The 13798-nt window shown below is 36.7% G+C and overlaps 1 protein-coding gene across 1 annotated transcript in view; it reads right to left on the bottom strand.

Moving 5' to 3' along the window:
• The window catches only part of CNTN5 (contactin 5), a 1285703-nt gene that overhangs the window by 317033 nt on the left and 954872 nt on the right, over positions 1–13798 (bottom strand). The window lies entirely within an intron of this gene.

Here is a 13798-nt window from a genome sequence, read left to right as displayed (position 1 = left end):
TAAGTAATTTGGAGCCATTGGGGGTTTTGAATAGGGGTTTGATATTATGTTGACATGTATATCCTGGAATTAGATTATAGGGACAGGTAAATAGATTAGGAAATTATTTAAATAATCCAAGATAGAAGTAATAAAAACCTGAACTAGAAATATGAGAATATAAAAAAGAGAAAAGGCACTAGAAGGGAAAAGCCAAGCAAGAATAAAGCTGACAACACTTGGCTTGCAATGGGTGCTGGATAAGGGAGCAGGCATTGTGAATAAGGACACTAAGATTTTGGGCTTGGAAGGTTAGGTGATGTCAATAAAAGAAAAAAAAAAAAAAACTACAGTGTTATTAGGAAAGCTGATGACTTTCATTTTAGAAGCACTGAGTTTGAAATACAGGATATTCAGGAGAAAGTGTCTAACCTGGTAGTACAAATGAGAGAATGAAGGCAGTGATAATTTGTGGACTGTTGATACACGCTTAGCATCGCCGTTTAGAGGTGGCAGTGGAAGCCAAGAAATTGGAAAGACCAGTTCCCTTTTACCAACCCAAACCAAGTCACTAGCTGAGGGCTGGCCAATTCTGGTGCTTGTGCCATCAGGCAGCACTGGGCCAATTTTCTCCCAACAGGTAATTTTTAGGAGCTCCCTGTATGCAACACAACAAAGGAAACAGCTATGGTTTAGACACGGGTGCTTCCCTGAGGAGGCTGTGTGTGTTTGGGGGTATACATGTGTATGGTCAGATGTGCATGTATGAGTTTGGTGCCTTTATGGCTCTGTGAGTAATTCCTTTGTGTATATGTGTCTGACATGCAGAAAATAAAGAACACAGAATAGAGTAAATATTATAAGACACGAAAGTAAGATACACTGGAGATACTCAGGGCAAAAGATTACCTTTCGGCAGAAAACCTTTATGAAAAATGTGGCATTTGAGATGGGCCATGAAGGTAAAATGTGGGCAATGTTAGATGGAAAGTGTTTAAGTTCACTGAGGGACAGGGAGGTTGTCTTTCTTTCTCATGCTCATTTTTTTTGTAAGCAATCACAGTAGAAAAAATATCACTGATGTTTTCATCAGAGATTGGGCTTCTAGGCCTGGCTCTGCTAACGACTAGAATCTCCCATCTTTAACAGGTCAGCAACCTCTGTGGTGCATTTTCCTAAACCTGTGAAATGAGGGGATAAAAAGGAATAGCCATTAATGTATGCTGGAATGTCTTGCTTTAGCAGATTATCTCCCTCAACAGCCTTCTGGTCTAATGTTTGCTGCATGTCAAGAGCCTAGTGATCACAGCAAGTGGTCACTATCACTATATCACTCAAAGTAGACGTTGAGCGATTTCTTCTTTCTCTTTCTAAATAGTGTTTCTCCCTTCTATTTCTTTTTATATCCTTCTCCAGACCCCCCTGACCCCACCCCACTTTCCAACTTCCTTTAAAAAAAAAAATTCTTCCTCCTGTCTTCCTCTTTTCCTACATCTCTCCTATCTCCATGAAGTAAAGGACTTGGCTTACTACTGATTCTTACAAATTCAGCTGAATGTATCCAATGATAGAAAGTTTATCTCTAATGTCCTCTAACCTGTATACCCCCATATGAGGGCCCCCAGGCATCCTGAATCAGCGGCTACCTTTGATTGCTCACCTGGAGCAGTCCCCAAAGTCAGGTTCTCCCCATTTAGTCTTAAAATTGTTTCTTTAGTGTTCTTTTTTCCTTGTATACCTATTACCTGAAAAGGCTTAATAATACCTGATTTATTATGATGCTTATTAAAATTTTTTGTTGTGAACTTTAACATATATACAGTGATAACTTTCAAAGTACAATTTCACAAGTAACTAGAGAGCAAATTTCAAAAAATGTCATGGCTCACAGTCCCACAACCTCAGCCATTTCCATTATTGTAAAATACAACATACACACAGAAAGGCGTCAACTCCCAGTGCACAACTGAACAAGCAGTTATATAAGCAATCACAAAAATTGTTATGGATTACAGTTCCACAGTCCCAGTCCCCTCCCCACTATGCAACAGAAGATACATACAGAAGGTTGAAGACCCCCAAGGCACAATTCAATGAGCAGCTAAGAACAAATCCCAAAGGATGTCACAGGCCACAGTTCCACTGTGTCACTTACCTACCTCTAGCCATTCCAACACCCCAGCATCCAAATATATATAATCATATAAAGTTTCAGTATTCATAGACCTTTGTTAAATCTTACCTTCTTTGTTGCTACCTCTTCCTCTCACTTAATCTCCTTCTCCATCTTCAGGGGTGTCTAGGCAGTGAGCACTTACTCACATTGAAAGGGGGAGTTGGGGAAGGGGGCTGCATCTTATTGTTCTTAAAGAGGCTATTGCCTCTGGGTTTTTGGACTTATCTAGTATAGGAACATTCTGGTGGATTTAAGTTTCTGAAAGGTAAAACTTAGTGAGTGAATCTTTCATAGAATCTCAGGTAGGGACCTAGGTATTTGGAGGCTACTTTTGGTAAGGGCATGGAGTGCTGTGGCCATTTCGGATGTCTAGCTGGAGACTGCATAAGAGAAACCTCCAGGATAGCCTCTCGACTCCATGTGGGATCTCTCAGCCACTGTGGCCTCAGCTTATTACCTTTCTTTTTTCCCCTTTTGGTCAAGTAGGCATTTTCAATCCCTCTCTGCCAGGGCCAGGCTCCTTCCTGGGAATCATGTACCACATCACTATAGAGATTCATTCCCCTGGGAGTCATGTCCCTTGGGGGAGGGGGGGAGGTTAATGAATTTATTTGCTGAGTTGGGCTTAGAGAGAGAGAGAGAGAGAGGCCATATCTGAGCAACAAAAGTGGTTTCCTGGAGGTGCCTCTTAGGCGTAATTATAGGAGGGCTCAGTCTCCCATTTACAACCCTGAATTTCACAAGAGCAAGCCTCAAGTCAAGGGCTTGATTTAAGAAGTGGGTTCCTAACTTCACTATATATATATATTCTATCCCAAGATGTGCCAGTTTGAATGTATTATGTCCCCCCAAACGCCATTATCTTTGATGTAATCTTGTGTGGGCAGATGTTATCAGTGTTGATTAGATTGTAATTCTTTGAGTGTTTCTGTGGAGATGTGCCCCACCCAGCTGTGGGTGATGACTCTGATTGGATAATTTCCATGGAGGTGTTGGCCCACCCATTCAGGGTGGGTCTGAATTAAATTACTGGAGCACTATATAAGATCAGACAGAAGGAGCAAGCTGCTACAGCCAAGAAGGACACTGAAGAATGTCCAGAAGCTGAGAGAGGAACTGCAGTTTGATGACAGCCGTTGGAAGCAGACTCTTGCTTCAGAGAAGCTGAAAGAGGACAAATATCTCAAGTGCAACTAAGAGCGACATTTTTGAGGAACTGCAGCCTAGAGAGGAACATCCTGGGAGAAAGCCATTTTGAAACCAGAACTTTGGAGCAGACGCCAGCCACGTGCCTTCCCAGCTAACAAAGGTTTTCTGGACACCATTGGCCATCCTCCAGTGAAGGTACCCTATTGCTGATGTGTTACCTTGGACAATTTATGGCCTTAAGACTGTAACTGTGTAACCAAATAAACCCCTTTTATAAAAGCCAATCCATCTCTGGTGTTTTGCATTCTGGCAGCATTAGCAAACTAGAATACAAGATAAACAGTCAGTTTCTTACATTATCTTCACTTAGCTATACAATCATCATCACTCTCAACTTTAAACAATTATCATAACATAACACATCCCAGAGCTCTTATCAGCTGCTAATTATTCATCCTTCGTATTAGTGTAGAGTTGGTAAGATATACCTATTAAATATAGTCTTTAATACATAATGGGTTGTTTTTCCATACCACTCTGTCATTAAACCAACAGAATCCCCAAAGCTTCAGTATTTTGTTATGATTCCTTTTCCCATTCTAAATAAGTTTTCCTTTAAAAATCCACTTTTTAATGAATACTTTTGTACTATTTTTATTAAAGAGGGTCCCATAATTGTATATCATCTCAGGCCCCTTAAAACCTGAATTTTCCTCTGAACAATATAAAAGGATTCCTGGTACTATTCCATGTATTATCTCTCTTCCCTTCCAGACAAAGTTTGTGAATTACAAAAAGATAATTTTTTTATAGCTTTTATCCCTAAGAATGACTTAAAGAGTGGGTACTTCTTGTACTATGTGGGGAGTAATTTTGCCCAGGTAGGGGTTTCTGGTGTCCCTCAAATGATACTATGGCCAAAGACTGCTAAATTTTACTCCAGGGCCCAAGAGGTTGCTAATACATGAATGAGGTGTTAAAAATAAAAGTTTTGAATAAGAGGCTTCAAATTATATTGCCTAATTTGAACTGCAAGTGATGATGAAAGGACAGGTGAGAAAGCTCTTAAGGTATTTTTTCCTACTTAATCAATGATCATGTTCTGGGTTTAAGTTTGCTTTACATTTTATGGGATCAGTATGTTAAAACTATGATGATTTTAGCTTATATAATTTACCCTTCTTATTCTAAAAAGAGAGAGCTGAGAGTCAAATTGGTCAAGTTACTAGGTTCTATTAAAAGCTCTTGGGGGGATCTAAGGCCAATATAGGGGTTTTTTGACCTTAAGTCCAGAGCTAAGTTTGATGTTACCCTTCTGAGGAATGTCAATCACACAGTTTAACAGTCCATGCATACCACATGCACTACATCAATCACTGACTGTCCACCATGGCTACTTGGCTTGTTTCAGCTATAATTTTCAATATCTTAATTCATATGCAGCTTGGCTTATGATTTCTTTTGTTGGGCAAGTTTTGATGCTGAAAAGAAAGGGAACCAGTCTTATAAGACACATAGCTGAGGAACAAAATATTGTGTATTTCTCTTAAGTCAAGGTAGTTCTTTGATGTTTTGGTTGCCAATGATATTAAACTGAATATCGCTCCTTCCTTCCCCATACCTGCCACCCTTAGTTTACTTGGTTGCCCTACTTTGGAATGATATGCCATTAGAAGATGATCCCAAATTACCCTAATTCCTAATAAACAGAAGCCTCCGAATTGAGAGCACATTACTTTCCTTCTATGTCTTCAAGGTTGTTGATTTTCTTATTTATTCCAATTATTTACAAAGAGCCAGGGTGCTTTTCCCTAAGTGGAATGCAATTTAGAGCAGCATTTCTACAAATGTGTTGTGGAACAGAGAGCCACTGACAGAGAAATCTGGAGAACTTGTTAATATTTCAAGTTATGGGGTCTAACCTCAAGCCTTTTGATACAGTCATTGAAGGTGGGACCATGAACTCTACATTTAATAGTTCTTCTGGGTGATTGAATATATGTTAAAGAAATACAAAGTTGGAACTGCATTGATTCTGACTTTTATCATGTTAATTGCCATTGTTATGTTGGAGAGCAGTAGACTAACATGCTTGAAAAGATGACATATATAGGGCTTATAAGTATATTGTAATCTTCGGTTACTTGCCATAACAGTAGAGCAAATAATATTCAACCTGTATGCACTGGAACTCCCACTAGAGCAGGTGTTTGTTCTTACTGGCTGCGGATCAGTTCTGATTGGTCAGGGTTCTGGTTTGCTAATGCTGCCGTTATGCAAAAATATCAGAAATGGATTAGCTTTTATACAGGGGGTTTATTTGGTTACAAAGTTACAGTCTGAAGGCCATGAAAATGTCCAAATGAAGGCATCAGTAATAGGGTACCTTCACCGAAGGAAGGACAATGGCATCCGGAAAAGCTCGGTTAGCTGGGAAGGCAAGTGGCTGGCATCTGCTGATACTAGGTTGTGTTCCAGCCCCACTCTAAGCTCCTGTGCATTCTTCAAAGTGTCTCTCTTGGCTGAGTCACCTCCTTCTGTCTTTGACATTTTTTATAGAACTCCAGTGATTCAATTAAGATCCACCCTGAATGGGTGGGGTAACACCTCCATGGAAATTATCTAATCAAAGAGCTTGCCCACAGTTGATTCAGTTACATCTCCATGGAAACACTCCATCAAAGGATTCCAACCTAATCAACATGAATACACCTGCTCCCACAAGACTGCATCAAAGAACATGGTGTTTTAGGGGACACAATACATTCAAACCAGTACTGGCATACATTCAAACTGACAATACATTCAAACTGATGACTGGCAACTAGGAATATTGAAGGAAAAGGAGAACTTCTTTAACTGGATTGTGACATTGGAATTGAAGTTGAAGATGTGGGGGTGAAGTAGTGATTCTCAGGTGGAAGGAACAGTGTTAGTAAAGGCATGGAAGTGAGATTGTATCTGGGAATTTTATCAGAATTTAATTGTATTATATCAAGTGTGAAAAGAGTAGTGAGAGAGAAATTGCAAAAAAAAAAGCTTGGGGTTAGAGGATAAATAATATCTAGTGATGTCACATTTTATTGCTCAGCTATTAAGATGCCTCAGCAATGGCTTGATAAATTTGCATGAGTGCTCATTTAGAAAAAGAGTTTCAACAATCAATAGGCATCTAATTTTTCTTTAGAGCTACCACTTGGTGTTACTATTATATATACTCACTTTTACCAGTGATTACATATTGGTAAATTAAACAAAGAGGGAATGTAATGAAGGTGTACCCAGGATAAGCATAAAAGTAAAGATCCTATAAGTATAGTTTTCACATTATATACTTTGCACATTAAAATGCATTGAAATCACTTATTGAAATATCCTGGGAATTTCTTTTATTTCATCAGAAAAATAAGAGGTATCAGAATTTCCTACATTATTTTTAATCTATAGGCAAGTTTTCAATGGATGCTTCATTTGTAATGATTTTTCTTATTCTTTTGAGGGATCTGAATATAAATATACAGTTATTGTGCTATGTAAGCCCTCTATTAGGAAATAAAAATTCAAATAAATAATAATGATAATGAATAATGATAATAATAATAATGATAAAAATGAGAGATAGAAGAAACACTACACAGTGATATTATACCTAGAGATATTGTGCCATGTATGAGGCATGTCACTGTACTCATCCTCTCAGGATATATTAGATATCAACCTATGATTCTTGGATAAATGAAGCAACTCCTGCTCTGACTTTTGAAATATTGAGCCAGTTACAGAACCCTTCTGTATCTGTTTTCTTATGTGTGAGAGGACTAATGTTTCTGTGCATTTAGAAATCTAGTGGTGTTAGAGAATATATATTGTACATCAGTATATGCCTCTTTACTTACTGTATTCAAAAAATATAATACTTATTATCTTTAGAAATTTGAAACATTAGGCAAAGTGTCTTGATGCCACCTTCTTTTAAATTCAATAGCTTCAATGTAACTAATGATTACACAAGTCCAGATTGATAGACGACATATTGCTTTCTCACCCCAACAAGTGTATATTACCCTGAAACAGTTTTTAAAGGTGAGTCAATGTTATCTAAATATAGCACTTGAAGGATCTCCTGACAACAGGAAATAAATGACTGTTTTATTTTCAAATAAATGCACCATTATGAGTATTATTTAAATAGGGAGATTGATAAGAACTAGAGGTTTATTATTAGGAGAAATGTTCCTCATCACTATATATATTCTGAAAATCAGAAAAGTCAAAAGATTTTTTTTCCTCCCTAAGCATAAAGAGCAAATTGATCAAGGGACTGCTGTGTACCGTAATTGCTTTCCTGATTACTGAAGTTCAAGGCTTATTTTCTTGTCACTGTGACTTAGGGAAATCCACCCATCTCTCTCTATCATCATAGAATGAGGCTTCAGTCTACGTATATCAATGACTTAGAACAAGATCTTATAAAAGAAAGCCTAAAGAATGCAATTATATATAATTTTTTCAAATAAACATATAAGCTCTCTGTAGCATTGAAAAAACAGGCTAGTTAAAGCAAACTTTGAAAATTTGATAACAAAGTAAAATATTTATTTGAATGAGAGAATGCTGAAGCTTTTTTTTAAGAAAATTAATATGTTTGCTATTCTCATACATTTCTTTTCACAAATAAAATTATAGAAACCTCCCTGTAAATGTATCTATATAACCTAACATGTATAGTTTTTAGAAGTCCATTATTTAAAATTCATATGGGTGAATTTTTTTTCTTAAGATTTCTTTGTACTTCCTGATATGTGTGTGTGATTGTGTGTGCGTGTGTCTATGTGTGCAGGAACAAGAGCTTTGTGAATATGAAAAAAATATAAGAAAATTTTAGTAGCTGTATATCTTTAGCTTTTATTAGATACCACCAAGAATCTAATGTGAAAATGTTTCAGAATAACAAACCAGGTTTTGAATGTACCAGGGTCTTCATTTTACAGCAAATAATTAATAGCTGAGTCACATTTTGGGGGAGAACTAGAGGGAATGGCCACAAACTCCGGTAGCTGAGGTTCCTAGAACTATTTGACTCCGTGACCCTACAGTCCCACAGTCTCAGTCTCCATGAAGTCAGGCCCTATTACAGACACTGTGTTTCTCTGGTAACTCTTTTTTTTTAATGTATCATATATTTCCTGAAAATAACAAGGCCTTATTTAGATTCACTTATTTGAGCCTCTGGTTACTTGCAAATACCTAAAAAACACTCACCCGCATTGCCTTTTATTTCTAAATTTTTATCCTTCTTCAGAGTAATGGTTCCCTCCAGAGAAGCTCCTCACCCATGGCTGTCTACCAATCCATACAGTAATCACAAAAAAAAATCAAAGGGACTTAAAATCTCCTGGAGGAATTAGTTCTGTCAGCTCAGTAGATCAGCTGTTTGGTTACATAACTCCGGGAGAAAACATGACAAATGAGTCACTTTAAACTATTGTTCAAAGTTTATTCGTACACTTCAATCTGCTCAGATTGTTTTCCCACTGCAGTCTCATTATTGAGAATATCAGCATCCCTGCTGTTAGCACTCACATCAGAGACACCAAACACTCCGGGCCCTGATTTGCTCTGAAAACAATTCACCACATATTTTATTTTGTAAACTCTTGCTGATTTCAAAGGCTGTATGGACAGCATGGTTCAAAAGATACATATTTCCAGAGGGGAGATATCAATTATCACAGCTCCATCACAGGGTTTTATGTGCATTAAAGACATTAGGTGGAAAGGGAGGAAATAAACATTGACTGAACACTTGCTTTAAGCCTGATACTATGTTAAGTGTATGCAAGTAAATTATTAACTAAATTTTTGAAAACACAGGAAGGTACATACACTATTTTACAAAAAGAGGAAGCTAATGACTGGAGAGGTTAAGTAACGTACTCAATATCACTGAGATGGTAAGTGACAGACAAGTTCAAACCTGGGGCTTATTAATTCTAAAGCCCATTTACCCTCACTGTTCTTTGTTGCTCCCTAGGAAATGTTCCTGTTGTTTGCAAAACAGAATGCATACAGCCATTTCCAGTTTCGAGGACAATTAAGCTTTACTTCAAACATTACTCTTTCAGGAAAAGTCTTTCCTAACTTTCCCTACCCCCAATCCCTGCCAGTGACTAAGGTGATCTCTACATACACCGATAGAAATACAGATATATATATATATAGATAGATAGATAGATAGATAGATAGATATAGATGGATAGAGATAGATGATAGGTTTTTTCATAGTACTGTGTTTCTGTTTTTGTAACACTAATCACAATTATAATCATTTGTTCAATGTGATCACACTTGTATTCCTTTTTTCACTATCTGTTTTCTTTTCTAATCTTTAAACTCAGTGAGGACAGGGACCATTGTTTTGTCCAGTTCATACCCTCAAACAGTACCTGGTACAGTATCAATGCTTCAGAACATATGATAACTAAATTAATGAAGGTACTTGTTATCCACTATGCAGAAGATGTGTCAAAGATGACACAGATGATGTAAATGTTTTATGTATTTTCAATGTATGTTCTTTTTCGTTTTGTAGAAAATTAAAGGTAATTTTTAATCTGGAACCAGATTTTATTTTAAAAATTATCAGGATATAGACAAATCAAAATTAAGAATATTTCATGAGTGGATAAATTGATAAAGTCTTTTCATTGCTCCATTTGCCAAGTTCTGTCAATTTGGTCTCTGACATCTTTCCAATCCATTCCTTTTCTTCTATTTTGACTGTTATTGCTTTATTTTACATTTCCTTTCAACAAGCTTATTAGATTTGTCAATGTGAAGATCCATGGTGACTTTTACAAGAATGGTAGTTATAAAAGTCTATTGGATTGGCTATAAGTGAAGAAAGGAGAGAAATTTGAAATAGAGTTTAGACAAGTCTTTAAAGAAGGTTTACTATAAAAGGGATCAGAGGAAAAAGATGGGAAATGGATGGAATATGGAATCAAGAATTTCAAGGTGGTAAATATTCTCATATGTTAATTGTTATTAAACTGGGGGAAATGATGTTGCAGTAGAGACAGAGGGTATTTCCAGAAGCAAACTTGAATTAGGTACAAGGGGATGGAGTCCAGTGTACAGAACTGTCAAAACAGTTCATCAATCACAGTAAGAGGTAAGGTAACACACAGGGATGCAGAATCAGGAAAGATGTTACATCTGGCACTGGAAAGATAAATCAAATCATAAATTTAGAGAAAAATTTAACTTCAGAAGTATGTGTTTTTCTCCATATATACATATATACAATTGCATTTGTACAGCCATTGAGTGAATGGGACAAGGGCTGAGGTTGGGGTAGGAGATTTGTGAGATGAGTCTAACACAATAGAGGGAGGGGATAGAGAGTTAATGGTTTACAGAAGAGAATGTTTATGAGTGAGTTCGTAATCTAAGCTGGAAAGACAGAAAATGAGGATGTGAGGAGCTGAAGAACTGTGTGAAAATTGCTAAACAGAATTTCTTGCACATAAAGGAGGTTGTAGGCAGAGAGTAGGTTTACTTGATGTTGAGATTTGAAGAAGGCAGAGTAATTTGTAATGAGAAGATTCAGGCTATTACCATAGGAGTAAGTGGTAAAGCACAGTGAATTACAAGCTAATGGAGATCAAAAACTGGGATGGCAGGGCATTAGATGGATCACTGATACAAATACAGATATTATTAAGACACTGATAGAATATCATCTTCAGTAAACTAGGAAGAATGACCCAAGAGCATGAAAGATTATTGCAATAAAGATGAACACAATTGCTAAACAAATATTCCATGGATCCTTTCTGTTTATTCACTAAAGTCCCAATTTTTTAGTTTTCCACTCAAAGACTTCAATGTTCTAGTCCTAAACTCTTTATTTCAATTTTACTTCTCACTAATCCTTTTTATGCAGCTAATATTCTAATTAACAAAAATGCTTGCTGCTTTCCAAATAGGTTTCATCTTAACTGATTTTGAGCCTTTGCCCATGGTAATGGTTCTTGCCTGAAAACTCCTGTGTACTACACACTAAAATTCAGTTTATTATAAGTTTTATTTCAAGTTGTATCTCATAAAAAAAAAGAAAGAAAGAAACACACCCCCTACACACTACACCCTCCCTCACACCAAAAAAAATAAAAATAAAAAAGAACAATGCTATTATTCCTTCAGCAAGAAATCTTATTTACTGCCTCTAGGTTATCATGGCTTTTATGTTTTAGGATACTAATCATATTCTGCCTTATATTACAATTTATATTCAGTTATTTGACTTATAAGTTATTTGACTTATTTTACCAGTCAAAACTATAATCATCAAATCTAAACTCTTATCTAGCTCAATCTTCTGATTTTCCTCTAGTATTTCTCTCTTTCTGATGTCCTCCTAACTTGTCCTTTTGAACGCCAAGGGGCTGTTATAAAAAAGCTCACTTTTTCGTTCAACCATTTCCTTAATTCCTCATTCCCCTTGCTTGTCAAAAAGACATCTGGCTTTCCTACTTTTCCCACATCATACCTATTTAGTGATTAGATTAGCCTTTATTAGTCAATGGATAAATAGGAGGGTGGCATATTGTCAACCTACTTACATCCAGTGGGCCAAACTATTCCTTTCTCCAAAAGGTCCTTAAAGACTACAGGTGAACAATGGAACCTGTTGGTTTGTCCTTCCTACTACTGACAGACTTATTTTCCTAAAAACAGATAGCAAGAAAGAACAGCAACAAAAACTTTTTTATGCTTATTGTCTGCTTAAAGGACTCTGCTAACACAATGATTTTGTTTGTTTTTAATTCCAACCCTCCATTCAAAGCCCTTCACAATTTGAACATTACCTCTCTCACCTGTCTTGTTACTTTTCTCCTCACAAATTTCACACTGTAGCCATGCAAAACTTTTTCCACTCCCCAACGGCAATATAACGAAGAAAATATCCAATCATTATATGGCGGCCTCTATCTGCCTGTTTCTCCTCTAAGTTTTTTAGATATATCAACTCTTCTAGTCCTCACAGCCCTTTGAATTAGGTCTCATTATTATCCCCCTTTATTTCCAAAGCAATCAAGACTCAGGTTAAAAAAGAAATCTCTAAACTCACATGGTTATTAAATGCTACAGACAGGATTTGAATTTAGAAAATCGGGCTCCAGAGTCCATGTTCTTCACCACAATGTTAAGTAACGAATGAATCGTATTCTGTGTGTTCTGGTGTAAATCAGTGCTTTGGAGCCAAAGACATTGTCAACAATGATTTGGCTTTTATTTAACCCACAAAATACCACCTAGCTCACAACAAGTGATCAACAGTAATAACATAGCTGTTCTGTGTTCTGGGTCCTAGAAGCAAGGAATCTTATAGTTAAGAAGAAAAAGAAAAAAAAAAAACAAAACAAAAAGCAAAAAAACACCTCGTCATCCTCCACAGGCCTCTTTCAAAGATGTACAGCTAGCCCCAGAAAAACACTTGAAGGGGGAGTTTTTCTTTGGCATCATCCACTTCTATATATTTTTCTTCCCTTGTTCCTCTGCATTTGCCATTCCCTCTGTCTAAAATGTAAGCACAGAATTGGGGCAATTGACAAACTCCTTTTTGTTCTTTAATTTTGCATGCAAATGTCACCTTTTCTGTGAAAAGCTCCTGATGGCCCTGATTAGTTAGGCTCCTGCCCTCTCTGTGCCCCTGACATATGACACCTCACTTTATGCTTCACAAACCGGTGATGTGACTGGTTAAAGACCACAATCCTGTCTATCTTCCCTACTAGACTGAGCTTTTTGAGGGTAAGACACGTCATCCTTCTTGAATCCCCAGCACCTAAGAGACTGTGTTAGATTCTTTAGGAGCATATTTTTTTCTAATCTTAATCTGAAAGGTAAATATTATTATCAATGTTAGACAAATCAAGAAACCAAGAGAGAGAGTAGATCAGATCGGTAAGAAGATGCAGAGCTGGGATTATAACCTAATTAAATCTGCCTCTGAAGCTCTTGGCTTGACCTCATTAATACATATAATGAATACATTTTTAAAGTGATATTCAAATTCCCTCCTGTTATCAACCTTCACAATCCTATCCTCTCTCTTCCCTTATAACTCAAACTCTTTTTCTCTCTGGGCAGCTGTCTCAGTAAGACGTTAAAAGCAAAAAGATATGATTCAACTAATATGCACCAAAGTTAAAATTAATAATCTCTAATTGTCTCTGTGGTATCTTATTTTTTAAAACATAATGCTTATTCATAAAAATGAATGTTTAATTGGTACAATTTTAGCCTGAGTAGTGTACATTTTACATGGGGGTGGGGGAAGGAGAGGTTTTGCACAGTGGTCTGTACATTTGGCCAGATTTGTATGAGAGTCCATTTCTGGGGTTAGAATCTCTGAGGATAGAACCTTATTAACTGTAACGTTCCTATTATTTTTACTTGTTTTCTTCCTTCATTTCTGAATTTCAA

This window comes from Choloepus didactylus, chromosome 6, assembly GCF_015220235.1.
Source record: "Choloepus didactylus isolate mChoDid1 chromosome 6, mChoDid1.pri, whole genome shotgun sequence".
In the NCBI taxonomy this organism is placed as follows: domain Eukaryota; kingdom Metazoa; phylum Chordata; class Mammalia; order Pilosa; family Megalonychidae; genus Choloepus; species Choloepus didactylus.
This window is presented reverse-complemented; position numbering and strand designations above follow the sequence as displayed.